A 17,919-nucleotide genomic window follows, 5' to 3' on the forward strand; every position below is an offset into this window, starting at 1 on the left:
TTTTCATATTTGAGGAAGAAAAATTTATGTGTTAGAGATATCCACTAGCCTTTGTGTCAGTTGACAAGGACTCCAGTGTGAATAGATCTCTACAGACACTATCAAAGAGTGTTTGTGTCTGACACCAGCTAAAATGCTCTGGGAATTAAGCACATCAGGGAATATTTGTGACAAAAAATAAACTGCTTTAATCAAAAACATTTTTTTAAAATTAATAATTTTTGGATCAAATTATTCTTCAAACATAACAGTACTGTGGTTATTTTAAATTACATTTATGCCACTTTATTCCAGGGTTGAGATCTAGATGTAGTTTATAAACACATTGTTTTGGACTGTGGCAAGAAATAATATAGTTTCAGAAAAATTTTTAAGACCACCCAAATAAAACACATTTCAATTTACTATTCATCCATTTGTATTATATTATGTTAAGAAAACATTTAAAAAAATGAAAGATACACTAAAAAACAAGTAACACTGCAAAGTTCAAAACTTAGTGGGACCACCTCTGGCCTTGTAGCATGCTTTGATTCTGTCAGGTATAGATTGTATTAGCTTCATACACTCTTCGCATGTCACTTGCTGCCATAGTGAATGCACTGCCAGTCTCAATTCTGCACCATTCTTGGGTTTCTGTTTTGCCAGCCGGTATGCCATATTGTTCCACAAGTTTTCGATAGGGTTTAAATCTGGACTACGAGGAGGCCAGGGTAGCAGCTCAATGTCTTTGGTTTCAAACCACCGCACAGTGTGATATTTTCATAATCTGGCTGGCCTGAAGTATTGAAGCGAAGTATTGAGTGAAATGTGCTGAAATCTGTTTAAAATGTTATTTAAAGGCACTGTCTTTGTATAAATTATAATACACCTATATTCTATTATGAAATACACTTGCATACCAAATATTACATTTTTGAGATTGTATGAACAAAATAAAAAGTTTTTGTTTAAAAAAAAGCTATTTTAACACGTCACAGAGCCTAAAATTTTTCAGCCTAAAATTAGGCTGGATGTATTTTAGGCTGAGTGACTGTAGGCTGAGTGACTATAGGCTATGTTACTTTAGGCTGGATGTATTTTAGGCTGAATGACTTTAGGTTGTACGACTTTAGGCTGAGTGACTTTAGGCTGAACGATTTTAGGCTGTGTGACTGTAGGCTGAGTTATTTTAGGCTGAATGACTTTAGGCTGTACGACTTTAGGCTGAGTGACTTTAGGCTGAGCTACTTTATGCTGAATGACTTTAGGCAGAACGAAATTCTGATCTTGGCTGTTAATGTATGTGAGCGATTGTATTTTTAGGCTGAACGATTTTAGGCTGAATAAATTTAGGCTGAGTGACGGTTCTGATACGCAATGGCATAAAAGTTTAAGTTTTGTGCGCTTCGCATCTCATGTAGTAACATATTTTATTCCTAGGTGGCAGCATTGATACGAGATATCGTAGAGGATGGTAGTTTCAGATTTCACCTGAAGATGGTGCCATGAGCACTACATTTTCGACCTTTTCATTCAGCGGCAATAACAGCTAAAGCCACAGAAATTAAACTTAAATGTATAATGAATTGGCAAGGCGAACACAACAAATATGTTGCAAATACTAAAAAGAATAATAGTAGTAATACGTTGAGAATTGCCATAGCATTATGAAAATGTAATAATAATATACAAAACATTTCACATAATTGGTAGAGGTCGATTCTAAATGAATGTGTGCATTAATTACAAAAATAATCTATAACCTATTTTTAATAAATAAAAAAAACATTTTGGCAGGTCAGTTATTTGTAGACTCAGTGCTATTTTGTGCCAAAAAATTAAAACCATACTGAACGGCTTGAAATTGTGTTAACAGACACATTTATAATAAATTGTGGACGTTATATCCACCACGCTACCATTTGACACTGGCGTCCTTTTCTTTCTTAATCTGTTTTGTATGTGTACCTATAATTCAAAGTTTTGTAATTATTCTATGACATGTTTAACAACAATTTTTCTTGAAGAATTGCACTAATAAGTTTTAGGGTTCACATTGGTATATTGTAGGAAGATGTAACTTTCTTGCGACGCGATATGTGTGTCATATTACAATAATATTAAATTCTTTTGAATAATTGTGAAGTGTGTGCATTTTGCATGGTTTTTTGCAGTTCAAGTTCAACAATGTCAGAAAATTTGTTATCTGTGAGATTTTTTGAGTACACGTCACTGAGCGTCAGCCTAAGAATACAACTTAAGACGGTACAATAATCACTGCAATACGAAATAATTAGCAACTAGACACATTTAATAATAAATTTAATAAGTCTTGTGGCAAGAAAATTCAATAACAATGTTCTTGTCACCATATCACATAATGTGAAAATAAAATAATGAAAGGCTTTACGTCCAAGGAATGAACATTGGCTATCATAAACCACACATATAACATACACAATTACCATTAAAATTGCATAGCTTTGTAGAGCTTTACAATAAATTCTTCACTAGGACTTTTACTTTTGTGAATAGTACTTGAATTATTCCCTGGGCAAATCAGTAAATAGATCAACTGAAATTCATTTCTCGGGACCTCTGGGCTAGTACATTTTAAGATATATTCGATTATACGTCAAGCACGAATTCAAGAATACCAGTAACGTTTGAGCGATGACGTGAATTAAACTCACATATTTTAGTACAAAATACACTTCCGAAAAGTATGGGTCGACAATTTGACTAAACAAATTTTTCATGACTCCCTCGTAGGCTTCTCTTGTGGTGACGCTTGACATCGTGCACTAAAGAAACTATTTAAAACTGAATTTTAAACCAATTAACACTGTATTTTTACCTCAAACTGTAGAAAACTTGTTTACTGCCAAAAATATGCTGATAATAGAAGATTAAGGGCCGAATTTATAAACGACATTCGAATGACTGCCGGCAAGCCGCCGGCTGTCACCCACCCAGCGGCTTACTGGCGGCAATCCACCCTTTCCTAGTTATAAACATCTGCCATTTGACCGCCCGAAGAATGAGAGTTGGATGGCTCTTCACCTTGAAATGTGGCAACGTTGCTGTGAATTTTTGTGTTTGAAATACTTCCGAACCACACTTTTTCGATATTTTGGAAAACGCCTTCGAAAATCATTTGCATTTAGCTTGTTATTGTTTTTGACTGTGAGCTAGGTGGCTCGAAAGTCGGAAAATAGTTTTAAGGTTATAAAATGTAAATACTAGAGTATGTGTTAAACATACTGTCATTTTGAAGAAATAATGCTATTTACTTGAATATAAATAAGCGCGTCGTGACGGAATACAAGAAACTTGAGGCAATTTGAATTAAGAAATTTAAACATGTAAAAAGGTTAGGGTGCATTAGGATTTGTCATATTTCTACAAATTGCTTTCGTCCTATTATATATGTCCTAAAAAAATTTAATTCAACAACACATATACAATAAAATTGTAGTTTGGATAGTAAAATATTATGGTACATAGTCAAATGACTTACTCAACTCACGCATATTTGCTTGGATAAAGTTGTTAGTGTTAAATGAATTTAAAACCATGTTGACTAGAGATCTAACAGCAGTTGTATCTTTACCTGTTCTAAAACAAAATTGATTTTCTGATCTTTAAGATGGGGAGGGAAAATCAAAAAACTACTACCCTGCGTTTTTTTTTCCAGCAAAAACCAAGCATAGTGGCAATGTCAGTTCAGAGTGTATCAGAAAATATTATCCATAGGCCACTCACAGTACAAAGCTCTGTTAACTCTGAACGTGCCATTAGCACAAACAACTACACAACTTAAGTCAACTACTCCATAAAGAATTGTAGTTCAACTTATGGTTGCATGTTGGAAATCTTGCACAGTAGACCTAAAATTAAAAAAAAAAAATGTGCTTTCTATCATCTGTAGCACCAAAACTAAGCAATAATGTCAGTAGGTAGTGTACATAATAACCTAGTTACAGTAACGGGGTAGGATGGTTTAGGAGAGGATTGGATCCTCCCAATAAAGTGTGATTCATTAACCTTTCCTAATAATTCTTCTTGTACCATTTTTGTTTTGTCCTACTGAGCGAAACACTACTGATTTGCAAAACACCACCAAGAAAACATCACATCCGTTGTACAATTACTTGCTCGTTACCACAATTATATTAATCGCAGTTTGACTGTCTCCAAGTTGGGTTAGCCACTCTATAATTGTACTCTGTAATTAAATCATCTGATCATGTGTTATACCTATCATATATGTATAACTTCTATGACTAGTCTGTATATAATTACTATTATTTCACGAATGAATTGTAGTTGCTATAGGTAATAGGACAACTATTATTATTATTTTTATACGGGCGCCACACTTTAATATTACTATATTACTCATAAATATTTCCACTGCTATAAGTGGTTTTTCAATTGCAGCTTATGCCCAATGTTACCCATTTCAAATATTAATACAACTGAAAATTATCACTTTTATTTATTAAAATTATGAATAAGTGTAAACACAATAACATTAAAGCTTAGTTTGACACACATAAGGTGATTAACACTGGGAAACAAGGTTGCTTACACATAACTCATATAAAATAAAATAAAATATAAGTTATCTACATAGTTATGTTGGGCACAACCGAAAGCAAAAGTTCATTTATGGTAAATAATAATACTTAAAGTGAATTAAAAATCAACTAACTCAGTTCCCTCGGATCACACAAGAATCTTTAAGTCGAGACTACTGGGTGAAAGTTAAGATAATTATGTTGTGCCATACGAAAACCAGAGGCATTAAGGGGCCCCGCCTCGTCAGGGGTGTATGTGTGTTAGTGAGGCGGGATGATAAGCGCGACGCTCGCTGGTGCTTCCAGCGCGGTATAGCCTCTAAGCGCAAGTCTCTGAACTGGCGCGCATTCGTCTCGTCGTCACAGGATAACTGTGAAATTTGAGCGGTGACGGAGAAATGAAGATAAAGGTGTTATGCAAGCCCCTTAAGTGCTTTCAAGAATCTGTACCACTTGTTTTACACCTAAAAATTACTCTGAAAACATGCGTTTTAGCCATTTTAACTCTTCTAGAAATACAGTTTAAAAACATGATCCAAAATGAAAAGTACTTTTCGGGCCTCAGCGAACTCTTAAATGCTTTTCGTAAACATACCCCACTCGGATATCTTGAGTAGTTTTGAAATCGCGTTGTTTTTCCTGAAGCTCTGCACACCGTGTGTGTGACCAGGTAGGCGGGCCCCTTAACAGGAACAATCAGTTTCTAGGCCGAAACAGTTAATATAAGGGGTTCGCGGAACACAAAACTTCAGGCCTAAATACATTAAACTTTCGTACCTTATATTTCCATAGATAAAGGTAGCCCCGGTAATTAAATATTACCGTAAAATTTGCCCCGGCTCAGGGGCGCAACAGCTCACTTATTCAGTGAAATATCTGCTGAAAATATAGCTGAATTCCGCGTCGGAAATGCCCGACGCGGCCACACACACCAGCCACAAAAATGGCACACAAAACCTTCCTCTTCATTATTCTCTCCAAAATTATATCGTCAAAATTCCAACAATGCCTAAATTTTCCATTTTAAAGGTCCACCGATCCATAGACCAATCACCTTCTCTTAATCACGTATCTTTTTCAAACATTAGAAAATTTTGTCAAAACATAGAGACATTGCTACTGCTCTGAGCAATAAACAAAACAAACTCTAGAGATTATTACAATTGAAAGACATATAAATTTGATATAAATAAAATTACGTGAATTAAAGTAAACAAACACCGAAAAATATAAATAAACAATTTAAACTAAAGTTTCAGTGTTCTGTGATACTTAGTATTATCACACCATGTTATATGGTTATGTGAAAGTAGGATTAACATCTTCTTTTAAAGATTGCACTCTGATGTTAGGTTTTGTTTACAAATACCGATACACACATATTTACAAACTGTACGACTATTTAAATTTATCACGTAGCAGTAATCAAACGGGTCTGCCATGTCCCAAAAGTATCTTTTTCGTACCAGCAATTATTCCGTTTACTCGATTTGTTTGTATAAGCTGAAAACATTTTGCATATGCCACCTAACCTCATCAGATATGTTGCCATTTTACAAATAGAGATGTCGGATGTCCGCTGGAGGACCGCTGGCAGAGCGCCAGACCTCATCCACCCTGGAGTGGAGGTCGGTTGTTCGCCGGCGGTCAACCGACCTCCGGAAGAGGACTATAATCTACGAAACCATCGATTGCGCTGGAGGGCAGTTGGTTTGGTTGTCATTCGAATGACGTTTATAATTACGGCCCTAAGTTTCTAAACTATTAATTAGGATGAATTGAGACATGACTACGCCTCAGTCTCGTCTTCATCGGACAAGGTTCGAATCAGCAGCACGGAATTTTTGCTAACAAAGCCAAAATCTCATTTAAACTGTGCACCAAAGATATAAAAATATAGGTGACACTCAGTAAGGAAATATTTCACAAAGCAGTAATAAATCAACTGGCATAGTAATATGAGAATGTTCTAGCATAGAGAAAAACAAATAAAATATTAAATGAAATAAATAGCGTTATTTTAAAGAAATAAATCAATTAATAATTCTTAAAATAAACAAACAAAAATATGTTAATATTGGTCAGTGGGTAATTAGGCTATAAGTAATAAACAAAATCTTAAACAGATAATTTTAACTAGACAAATATCAATATTACTAAACCGGATAAATAAACAACTTCTGTGAATTGATTCTTTCACAATAATTTAATTGAGTAGCATAAGTTTTAACACTACATATAGCACTTGAAGTGCATGATTATATGCCATTTGTGGTACATACAGAGATAGTCGAATAAGATTGTATCAAATCAAGATTTCCAAACTGACATGTTTTCCCCCGGAAAATTAACATATTATGGCAAAGATGATGAACATATAAATCTTTTTTTAAGTGTTGGTTTATGAAACTATAGCGTTTACACATTAAGTAGAGTACTAATCAGTTATGAAGAAGCTGTTCACGCAAAAATAAGAAATTTCATCTCCAAAGGTATGGGAGTTGGATGAAATATGTTTTCAATAACTGGTTCAATATTTTTGACGCGTTATCGATACGTGATTTAAACTTAAATTGGTCACTCCAAATAATGTCATAAGATCAGTTAGTTTTATGAGTTTTTTTTTCGAAATTCAACGTATTAGGAAGTGAAACTACTAGTCATTTTAATCTACGGTCTGAAGTTCGTACCGATTAAACGTGGGGCATTTAAAATCAAATTTTAAGATATTATTCCAAGGCAAAACATTATTACAAATTGCTACGAATATTTAACGCCAGCAAAGCCGTGGGTGGACGTGCACGCGCAGGTAGTATTCTAAAATAGGAACCGAGTTTATCTAAGTTCCCATGCAGCAAACTACAGTTGTCCGTTTGCACGTTTACTGCTGGCAATGCTGGGTAGCTTCTGGCTATGATAAATAATGGCTCTGCTAGCTTGTTAGCTATGGCCGACTTTCTAAAATACAAAACTCGAAATTTCATTCATGACCCATTGGTAGAACTCAGATCGCTGTGGCTGTGAGCTGCTGCATAGGTGATGGCCCACATGCTACGCATCATGTTATAAGTGGTCCATTTTTTTTGTGTGTACTCATGAATATATATTTACTTACCCTGCCTAATTTTTTCATTAGCTCTCCAATGTAGTAAAATCATTTTAACCGATTACACAGCTGCAGGCCTAAATCAGGTTCGTGTTGAACTTGAACTTGAGTTACGTGGCCAGCACACTCGTGTGAATATTGTTCATTGAACTTGTTCAAGGTTGCTTTAATTTAAATTTAGTGTACGTGCATATTACAAAGTTCTATCATCTCACATGATACTACCAAACATGTATGAAATGGGGAGGGTACCCGAGGGCATGTATTGTACACCGAATGCAGATTTCTGTCTGGGAGCCCGGACGCAACTACGTGCCTTGAAGGATGATATTAAATTAGGCCGTACAGCGGAGAGTTGACGGAAACAGAAGATTCTCTAGAAAACTAGCCCGCCAACGGCAACGTCCACCACGGTTCCCACTTGCGAAAAATCGGGGGCTGACTCCACCGGAGATCGAACGTGAATCGCCTTTGTGGGTGTCAAGTGGTCTGACCACACTGACACTACTATCACCACTCACAAAATACTATTACGATGCTATGTATGAATGCAAAGTAAGATTATATTTATTTTAACTACAAAGCTATGTACAAAATGGGAATGCCCACAACTACATCTATAAACTAAACGCAAACTTTTTTTTTTAAATTATTGTTCACTGTTAGCATGCCTGCATATTAATTTCAGGACCGGAGGTTCGAATATTGGCACTGCTTTGAAAGTTTGAAACAGAAACAAATGGTAAGCACAACAAATATAAAAGTAATTCAAATAGAGGCAAATATGTTGCGGGCATAGTATAGCATTGTTAAAGTTACCAAGTTCGTTTGCAAACTTAACAGAATCAGATGGTAGTCACAACAAGTAGGATAGTATTTTAAACCGAAGCAAGCTTGTTGCGGGCATTATATAGTACTGTTAAGGTTACCCAGCTAGTTTACAAACTTTTAACAAAATCAGATAGTTTCTAGAACCAAGTTATTGTAACTGTAACGGAAAGTGATTGGTGCTGCTTGCGAAACAGTTTGTTGGCTCAGCAGTAACATGTTTAGTAATTTTTACAATACTTCGAGACAGTATTTTTAATCATTTATACATTTGTAACAACAAAACTGTCTGTTCTGTCTACAGAGAATATAGTTCCTCCAACAGAAAACGCGTTACAAGATTTGGATTGTTCTTCAAACGATAGTTATTGTAATGAAGTAGGAAACAACCTGTTAATATTACTAAAGTCTTGTTGCAGGTACCATTTAAACGGATTACAGAACAGTTTTGTTGATATCTCAGTGACTATTTTTCTCAGTGGATATTTACAGACATTTTTACTGTGAGACAGTTTAGGGAAAAAAAACTTTCGGGTTCTATTTTATGTTTTTTCTCTCCTAACGGATTTTTAAATTATCTACGTCTCATTTGCACCATAATAGTAGACATTTGTTTCAAGTATGCAGTTTCAATTCTATAATAGATGGTCTAGCCATTTAGACAAAATAATATAAATGCATATGAAGGAGAGCAAGTGTATAATACAAAAGTAAGTTCAATTCGCAGCTTTCGCTTCCTATTTTCAGAGACTAGGGATCAGTGACATCGTCGTACAGGTAAAGCGAACCATACGCTACTGAAGTCGTCTGCACGAGGTATTCCAGTGCACAGCAATTTCGGAGCTAAACAACTCGTTCCTATGCAGTTGCTATGGTAAAATAGTACTGTGCTTCGTTGAAAGACGTTTTCGTAGTCTTTTTTCATTTACCTTTATCGCAAAATTTTTTTTTGTTATATGATAACTTATTAGAAGAAGGCTTTACGTAAAATACTCAAAAATATCGTGGGTATTTGCTGTTTTGGGTAACGCATAAACATCTCCACTTTGCTTATATTACGAATTGACCACAGTTAAGGAAGATGGTTTTGTTAATATTATATTTTATATTTCTAAGATCGTAGTAGCATCTGTCTCTTACCTTCCCCCCGCAAATAACAAGGAAAAAATTATAATCACAGAAAGGTAGGTTATGAGCCTCATTACTGCTGTCAATCAATGCGTTTCGTACAACAGTGTGCACACAGCAGACGTGAATTATTAACAACTATAAAGTCAAAGTATTATAAATTACATTTTACAGCTACCGTTCATTACTTCAATGGCTGTTATTGTTATAATGTTTGAAGTGCCGAACAGCATTAAAGTTTACAAGAAACGATTTTATTACTAAAAAATTAATTTTAATTTATAAAGTTTGATTAGCTACGCAGATATGAACGCAACGAGAAAACTTACAATGTAATATTGAAGGCTTCCATGAGCTTCATGGGAAAGTGTAAACAGGTGAAGTACATTCACGTGAACCTTCAACTGCGTGTAACACAATCCTTAAAAATACTGAATAAATTATGCTGAATAAAAGGTTTTCAAAGAGGTAATCTAACAATTATAGCCAAGGATGGATGCAAAGGTTGAAGTAGCAAATAATTACATTAACTTAGTTCGTTTAATCATGGGCAAAGGCCTCACGTGGTTATCATACAAATACATCATTCTTTCACATATAATTAATACTTGCTTAATACTGATAGTGCTAGTACACATGCCACGGCAAAATACGTGAACGCATATATATATTTTCTTTAGGATTAAATGCTTGATTGAATACATAATATTAACTTGATAAATACTTGAAAGAAATTTTACAATTAAGTATTAACGCTTACACACAAGGATAATGAACACTAACATGCCTCATTAGAGAATACAAAAACGTCAAATGAACATGCAGGCGACCGCGGCCTAACCTACACTAGGCGGTATAAGCTTACTGTAAAGCATGATAAGGCATGATATAAAAGGAAAATTCACAAATTAATACATTAAATACATTACGTAAAAACAAGTCCTAACGAAGACTGTAGACCAGACGGGGAGAGACGTCAAACAAACTATGCATGGTACTAATACAAAAAATGATCAAGGAAAACAATAAATGCCAAATAGAATTTAGACGGTGACGGCCGAAATAAGAATTTATAATAGAGCTATTACCAAGTACCGTTTACATTACTGTAAGGGTCACCACCTTACAACACTTACGTGCATTCTCCCCGCTGTCACACACTCTGTCTAAAGCAAGTATCTGACTACATGCTTAATTCACGACCAGCACCGACTGACTGCTAACGAACAAGAAGAGCCTTCAAGGCATTACACCTAGTTTTAATTAAGCAAGAGGGCGCCACGCGCATGCGCGGACACCTCACGAGGGGAAGACAAAACACAGCACTGGACGCAGAGAGGGGGGGGGAAGGTAGGAAGGGTAGGAGCGCCGAAGCCCGCCGCGCGGCGCGAAGTTCAAGTGACGCGCACCGACCACTTCAATATCTAATTAGGCCTTATGACGATACATTTCGCGAAAAGTCGCATTGTCATATTCCATCCAGCATTTTCCCCCAGATTCGACTCGAAGGTTACATTTGTAGGGTCATCACATTCAGCTTGTAAAGTTTCATGAACAGTAAAGTTGTAAACGTAATTTTACCGAAACATTTATAACATAATGGCTATTGTTGACATGATTACAATATATTTCGTGAAGCCCCATATTAAAATGTAATTCACAATTTCCCTTAGATTGGCCCTTAAATATTCCTGGGAAACACCTTGCCCTATACAAACATATAATTGGTTTCTATCGGCTCAGGAGACAAAAAAATTGTATTGTAATACTATATATTAGGATAGTCAATTGTGTGGTGATTACCTAGTATTTTCTTTGAGCTATTTTCTCAAAACGAGAGCTACGTATAAGCACACTGACATAATTGTTTGTTCAAAGTTTCTCTTCGGCAGTTACAAACAACAATTGTCTGTATGCAAGTTTGTTTTCCACGATAATAATAATAATTTGTTTTTAAAGGAGCCGCTTGGCATTAAGACAAATACTCATTGCAACGTAATTGAAAACACGTTTTGTTCGACAGAACTATTTCACGTGCCTACATTTTGTTTACCTACAAAAAGAAAACGCACTCAAGACGAGGGCAGAATGTAACTTTGAAGACGACACGCATGCTATAAATATCATTTTGGAGCACTGCAACATAGTCAAACAGGGCTTCTTCACACTGAAGTATATTTCATAAATACCAACCGGGCACAAGCAAAACTTAGATTGAAGTATGCGTTAAATTTTGCTACAAATTTTTCACCAATAACCTTTTACGTTAACGACTGAATGTCCCATTACAAAATGTGTCGGTCATTCCGCATATACGCCAGTTGGGAGCATTGATAACACTCAAAAGTGCTAGTGCACTCGGTACTCATAGCCGGATCAACCTTATCGCCCCATCTATTGCGAGCCTCGGAGCCCCAGCCAGGCGGCTGCCTTTAAAGTGAACAGTATATAGGTCTAGTGGACGTTTAGTAATTTTAAATTCATGTTGCCCTTGCTTTCAGTAGCCCTACTTTTTCCATCCATCTATAATAAAATACATAAATGAAAACGTGAAAAAAAAAATCAAACACAATGTTTAATTGAGTAGGTTTAAGAAAACTGTATTTAACTCATATTTCCATATTGAGGTTCATTAGTCAGGTAGTTGATAGCTTACATTTTCTATAGTTGATAGACGAGATAGAAATAATAATATGCAATTTCGGTAGACATTAATGCACAATGTGCATCAATAACAACTTGTCATGCGATTGGTATGCAAAGCCAAACATTGTGCACGTTTCCCTAGGAATATTATGATTTCAGCGAAGCATTAAAAAGTAACTTAACCTTGTTTCTTCCAACTAAATATGGCGTACAAAAATCAAATGCAACAAATATCTGGTCCCATTACCATTAAGAAGGTTTTGTTTACATCCAGTACTGTGGATGCTAGGCCACTCAAACGGATATAACATCAGCTTCAGCATCGTTTTTCCTTTGCTGGTCTCTCCCTTCCCCACAGTTAATCATATTTAAGTTTTATTAATCAAATCTGCATTTGTATCAATCCTAGATGTCTTCCTTGTAAATAATTCTCTAAATTTTCTATTGTGCTTATTTCTAGCTTCTTATGCTTCGTCCGAAAATTGACCAATTGGGAGAAAAAACAAGAAGCAATTGTGTCTTTTCCTTGGAAAAGAATTTTATGAACGCTTACAGGCATCGAATACCATGAATACTCCTTAATGTACAATTCTCTTGTGGCCTTCGCGTATTCTTGGAATTTATTGAGGTTGATGGAAAATCCGCTATTAATACACTCCGAAATAACACGGAAGTGCAGACTTTTCAGCATTCCGAAAAAATTTACTTGCCGTTTTCCCGTCATTAGTGTTTTTGTGTCTGTTGTTAGGCATATCTACTAGTAAACCCAACTCACTTCTGAACTTTTCTTATACTAGTTTCTTCTTTTCTGCTATTTTCTTTTTATTCTCAGCTCCTCGTGCCTGCCATGATTTGATATTGTGACGATAAGAAATATGCAAAATGCTTTCAAAAAATCGTACCTATCCATGCATGCAGAGATGAGAGGCCCAGAGAAACAAAATTTCTATCTACAGTTTTACCTAAGATGAGTCTTCATTGTTCATTTATCTTTGCTTGGCACCACATAAATAGCATGCCTGTGTGGACGCACCTGCAACTAGGGCATTGCAAATTTTTCCATCGATCATGTACAAAATCGTTGTTGCCTTTACTAAGACTTCTGTGTCATTTATTATTATTATTATTATTATTATTATTATTATTATTATTATTATTATTATTATTTTGGTGGGTGTCAGTGAAGCTACTTGTTCTATTTTATCAACATCACTTCTAATATGATCCACTGTTTCCTTTACAAACACAAACTTGATGGGACGACAATATCTTGTCGATGATGGCGAAGGGTTCTGCCACATAATCTTTTTATTACCTTGGTCATTTTCTGAAACAATTTGAATAGGCACCATTGATATGCTAAATAAATATTCATCACTGCATTGTTCTCCCTAAAAGTTTTGTTTGTACCGATTTTGCTCCGCTCCATCACAACCCCATTTTACAAATAAATTTAAAGTTCCCAAATCAGTAATTGTTTTCAGGGTCTCTTCTTGAGCTTTGCATAATCTTGTTACAGTATGGTCCATTAAAGACTGCAGCTTAATTTCGGCGTATGTTTTAGTCACATAAATGTCCTTAGGGTAGCAAAGCTCTTTTGCCGCTTTAACTTTGTAATACACCTATCCCTCACTTAGCGCGACTAATTTGTTCCTAAAAATGCTCGTGTTATTCGAAATTGCGTATTCTGAAGCATTAGTTTCCATAAATAGCAAGGCTAATTTAATTAATGTGTTCCAAAATTGTCTAGTAAAATATACTTTACGTAATATAAATGCGTAGAATAACACTCAACAATAAATATGTCACACCATTTATCTTTATATGCCTCCTATCGCACTTTGTATGACAAATACAACACAGCGTAATGGGAGATACGTGGTTATGTACTTTATCGTTAGTCCGCTGGTTGACTTGTCCGCTCGGGCGTGACCTTTAACTCCGTCGCGTATCTTTCCAAACCATCCTTTACTGACAGTGAAACCGATATTACTGTCCGGATTGTTACATTTTAATTTTTTAAAAATTAAAGTGCTTACCATGTCTTATCGCATAATGGTCGCACAATTTATAATAAGATCAAGTTTCAGAAGTAGCTGTGTGTTTTTAGGAGAGAAAAACAATTGTTGTTAGGTAAAGTTATCCATAAAAATATAACCCATTCATGGAATGAACATTCATTTAAAAAGTAGAGTACCAAAAAGCACGCCAAACAATTTAAATTAATAAGTCATGCAACAAAAACCTTTCTTCAACTTTAAATAGAAAAACAAAATCTGTGACCCAAATGCGAGCCTGAACTAACGCATAACTATTGTAGTACACACTTACTACGAAAGAGTGCAGGCTATCAAATGTAGTAAACTCGGCACAAGACAGAGAGCGCGCGTTGCATGCAATTGGTGAGATATCAATATCGATATTCGACTACGTGTGAACGCTCTATACGGGAAGTAACATAGTCAAACATGAACTAGCGTTGGCTACATTTTTATAAACGGTACACCGCGGCGATGCAGACTAACAGATAAAGTTTATAACGTTTAAAAACGTCTTTAAAAGATAATTGTGTGCACAGTTGACTTGCTTAAAACTAAAGTGCGACCAACATAAGCGTGGCTTTCATGTCAATCTGCGCGCTTTAATACTTCTAGTTTAGTCTCAAATACTTGAACAAGATGCATTATGAGAGATCAAGTACGTACAGTTACCGGCAGCTGAATGGGCAGACGTTGCTTTTGTTTGTGTGAATTCCTTGCCACTGACTAGACTGAGTTCACGGCCTGGTCTGTGGCCAGGCGACAAGGGTACGGCACGGCAGCATGCGGGCGGACGTAAAAATATTTGGTCCTTTACACTCCATAGCTGCAATTTAACTTGCCACAGCTGATGTTTGTACAAAAGCCAATAGCATAGTCAGACCTGCGCGTGCATCTCTTGACCCCTTGTTTGGTTAACTGTATCCCATGCCACATCTGTTTTTACAAAACAGATGACACTTTTTACAAAAGTTGAAACAGACTTCGTGGTGTTGTGCCCGACGTTTTTTTTTTGCCAGTGGAGATTTCGCACTAACTGAAATTTACAGACGTGCTATTCAAGACTGGGGCAGTAAAATTAACATCGGGCTAAATGAATCCGTGCAATCAGAAGACGTGCTAAGTGAGGGATAGGTGTTTGGTGGATACAGCTTGCTGGCAATATGTTTTGCTTGCTGGCGTATTACATAATATTGATGTGTTGTCAAATTTGCATCGACTATTAATGATAGAGCTTGATCTTCTGATATGCCAACATTTCTAGAGCTTTCAAAACATTTACATGATTTCTTTATGGAATTACCTCTTTTAGGCGATGAGAGACAGTGCTCTTTAACAATAGCTGCTGAATCTCTTTTTTGTTCTCCTCGATGTTGAGCTTCTGTTACCATCAATATTTCTTCCTGACTCGATGTTTCAAGAACGTGTTTGATTCACCTTCTTTTTGTTCTTTTGCTGGAGCTTTCAAAGTCTTTTCGTGGTCTTCCGGTCCGATTATTCGTTGAAGGATGTGTGACATCTTCAATAGCGATAGTGACAACGTCAGGAAGTGATATATTTTCTTCCAACTACAATGAATTTGCGTTCAAGAAACGTTCCCAATGTCTTCCGGACTTTAACCACTTTTGTTCAATTTTTTGACGAACACTTTGAGTACTAACTTTCAAAGTCTTTAAAATATCTTCCATAAAAGACGGGTCACCTAGCTCTTGCCATATATGGCATAATAAAGCGTCCTTCCTGGTTTCTTTTGCGTTAGCAAACCAAACGTCAAAAAATTTTTGACGAAAATATATAAAGTCATTCTGAAAAAAAATGAACATCGCAATCATTCGCAAACAGATGTGTAACTCTTTCCAAATAATACATTACAATGCCTGTATAATGAGATATAATATACTAAAACTCAAGTACAAGCTAACTTACAAATTTCTTTAGTGATATTTAAACAATATCTATTCTAATGTTGTTCACGGTTGAATTTAATAACGTAGAAAATAAAAAGAATGTTTACATACTTACCTCCAAACTCACAAAAACAATTATCCAATACACTTTCACTGCTAGCAGTAGAGACACGACCATAGTCATCTAGCAAACTCAGACGAATGACGGAGACGCTCGATAAACCCGATCTGCGAAACTCGGGTAGTCCGAATGAAGGAGTCGCTCGGTAAACCAGATCTGCGAAACTCGGGTAGTCTGCCGTTTTGACCTTTTTTTCTATTGTTCGACGCGACTTAGCAAAATTATACAACGTGGAAGTATGGTTTGTGTACATTAAAAAAAAAAGCAACTGGTTTGTTGGAATATGCAGGCAAAAAAAAATTACTTTTGGCCAGCCAGATTATAAAAATATCACACTGTGCATCGGTTAGTTTGCATGGATCCGTGGCATGGGGCATTATCCTGCTGATAAATGAAATTTTCACCCAGTAGCCTCTGTGTTGAAGGAATCATCTCTTCCTCTATAGCTTGACAGTATCTGGTACCATTCATTGTACCTTTCACCACCTTACCACTCCCAGAACCCTCTGAGGTGATGCATCCCCAGATCATGATTACATCACCTCCGCTTTGCACTGCTGGGGAAACACAAGCTGGCAGAAATTTTTCAGTTTTTGTTCTGCGAACCCGAACCTTACGTCGGGGGAATAGTTCAAAACGGCATTCACCAGAAAACATTACTCTCTCCCAAGCGTCTTTGCACTATCCCAAACACTGTCTACAAAACTCGCTTCGCTTCCTTTTGTGACAGTCATTGAGAAGTGGTTTCTTGATTGCAAAAAATGATCTTAGGCCTGCCTCATTTAATCTGTTGTATACAGTGCGATCTTTTATAGCAACATTGTCACAGGAGGCCCTTGTATTTCTCATAAGATCATTACAACTAGCATTTCTGTCTTTTTCTACACAGTTGCAATAACTTACGGTCTTGTCTAGGTAATGTTTTCCTCGGGCAGCCTGACCTTGGCCTGTCAACAACTGTTCCAAACTCTTTGTATCGCTTAATTGTTTGTTCCGCACAAGTCTTTAACACTTGCAAAACTTCTGCAATTGGTCTTGCGTTATTCCAACCTTTAGTAAACCAATAATTTGTCATTTGGTCGCTCTGGTCACGGACTTTTCCCCCATAATGAACTTTTTGTCTCCAACTCTGTTAAACCAACATAACCTCCAAATAATGAAAAAAACAACTGAATGGTGGGAACTGTATAAGCAGGTGTGCCAGCTTACACCCTACTTTACATCACATAAAAGAGAACATATGTTGCCAACCTAAGGACAAGTGTGTTGCCATCATCATGGTAACTATAAAATTACAACAGAAATTAAATTTTTTCTTTGTTTTTTCTTCTTCGTGTTTTTTAAGTTGATAATTTTTTAAATTTTTTTCCAAGGCTCGCATACATTTTCCCTTGGTATATTTGCTTTGGTGTAACAAACTCATGCCTGTATCTTAACCCATTTTGAAACTATGATTTTTTAATCAAAGGCTTTTGGAATTCCTTGTCATTAAATAAAACTTAAAAAGCTCTGTAACTTCTTAATCATTTTAGCTACATTGGTTCCATTGATACCAAAATCTTCTACTTTTCAAATAGAT

The 17,919-nt window shown here is 36.0% G+C and overlaps 1 protein-coding gene across 1 annotated transcript in view; it reads left to right on the forward strand.

Moving 5' to 3' along the window:
- The window catches only part of LOC134527760 (E3 ubiquitin-protein ligase TRIM23-like), a 135,531-nt gene that overhangs the window by 2,797 nt on the left and 114,815 nt on the right, over positions 1-17,919 (forward strand). The window lies entirely within an intron of this gene.

The sequence above is a fragment of the Bacillus rossius genome, chromosome 1 (assembly GCF_032445375.1).
Source record: "Bacillus rossius redtenbacheri isolate Brsri chromosome 1, Brsri_v3, whole genome shotgun sequence".
NCBI classification, from domain to species: domain Eukaryota; kingdom Metazoa; phylum Arthropoda; class Insecta; order Phasmatodea; family Bacillidae; genus Bacillus; species Bacillus rossius.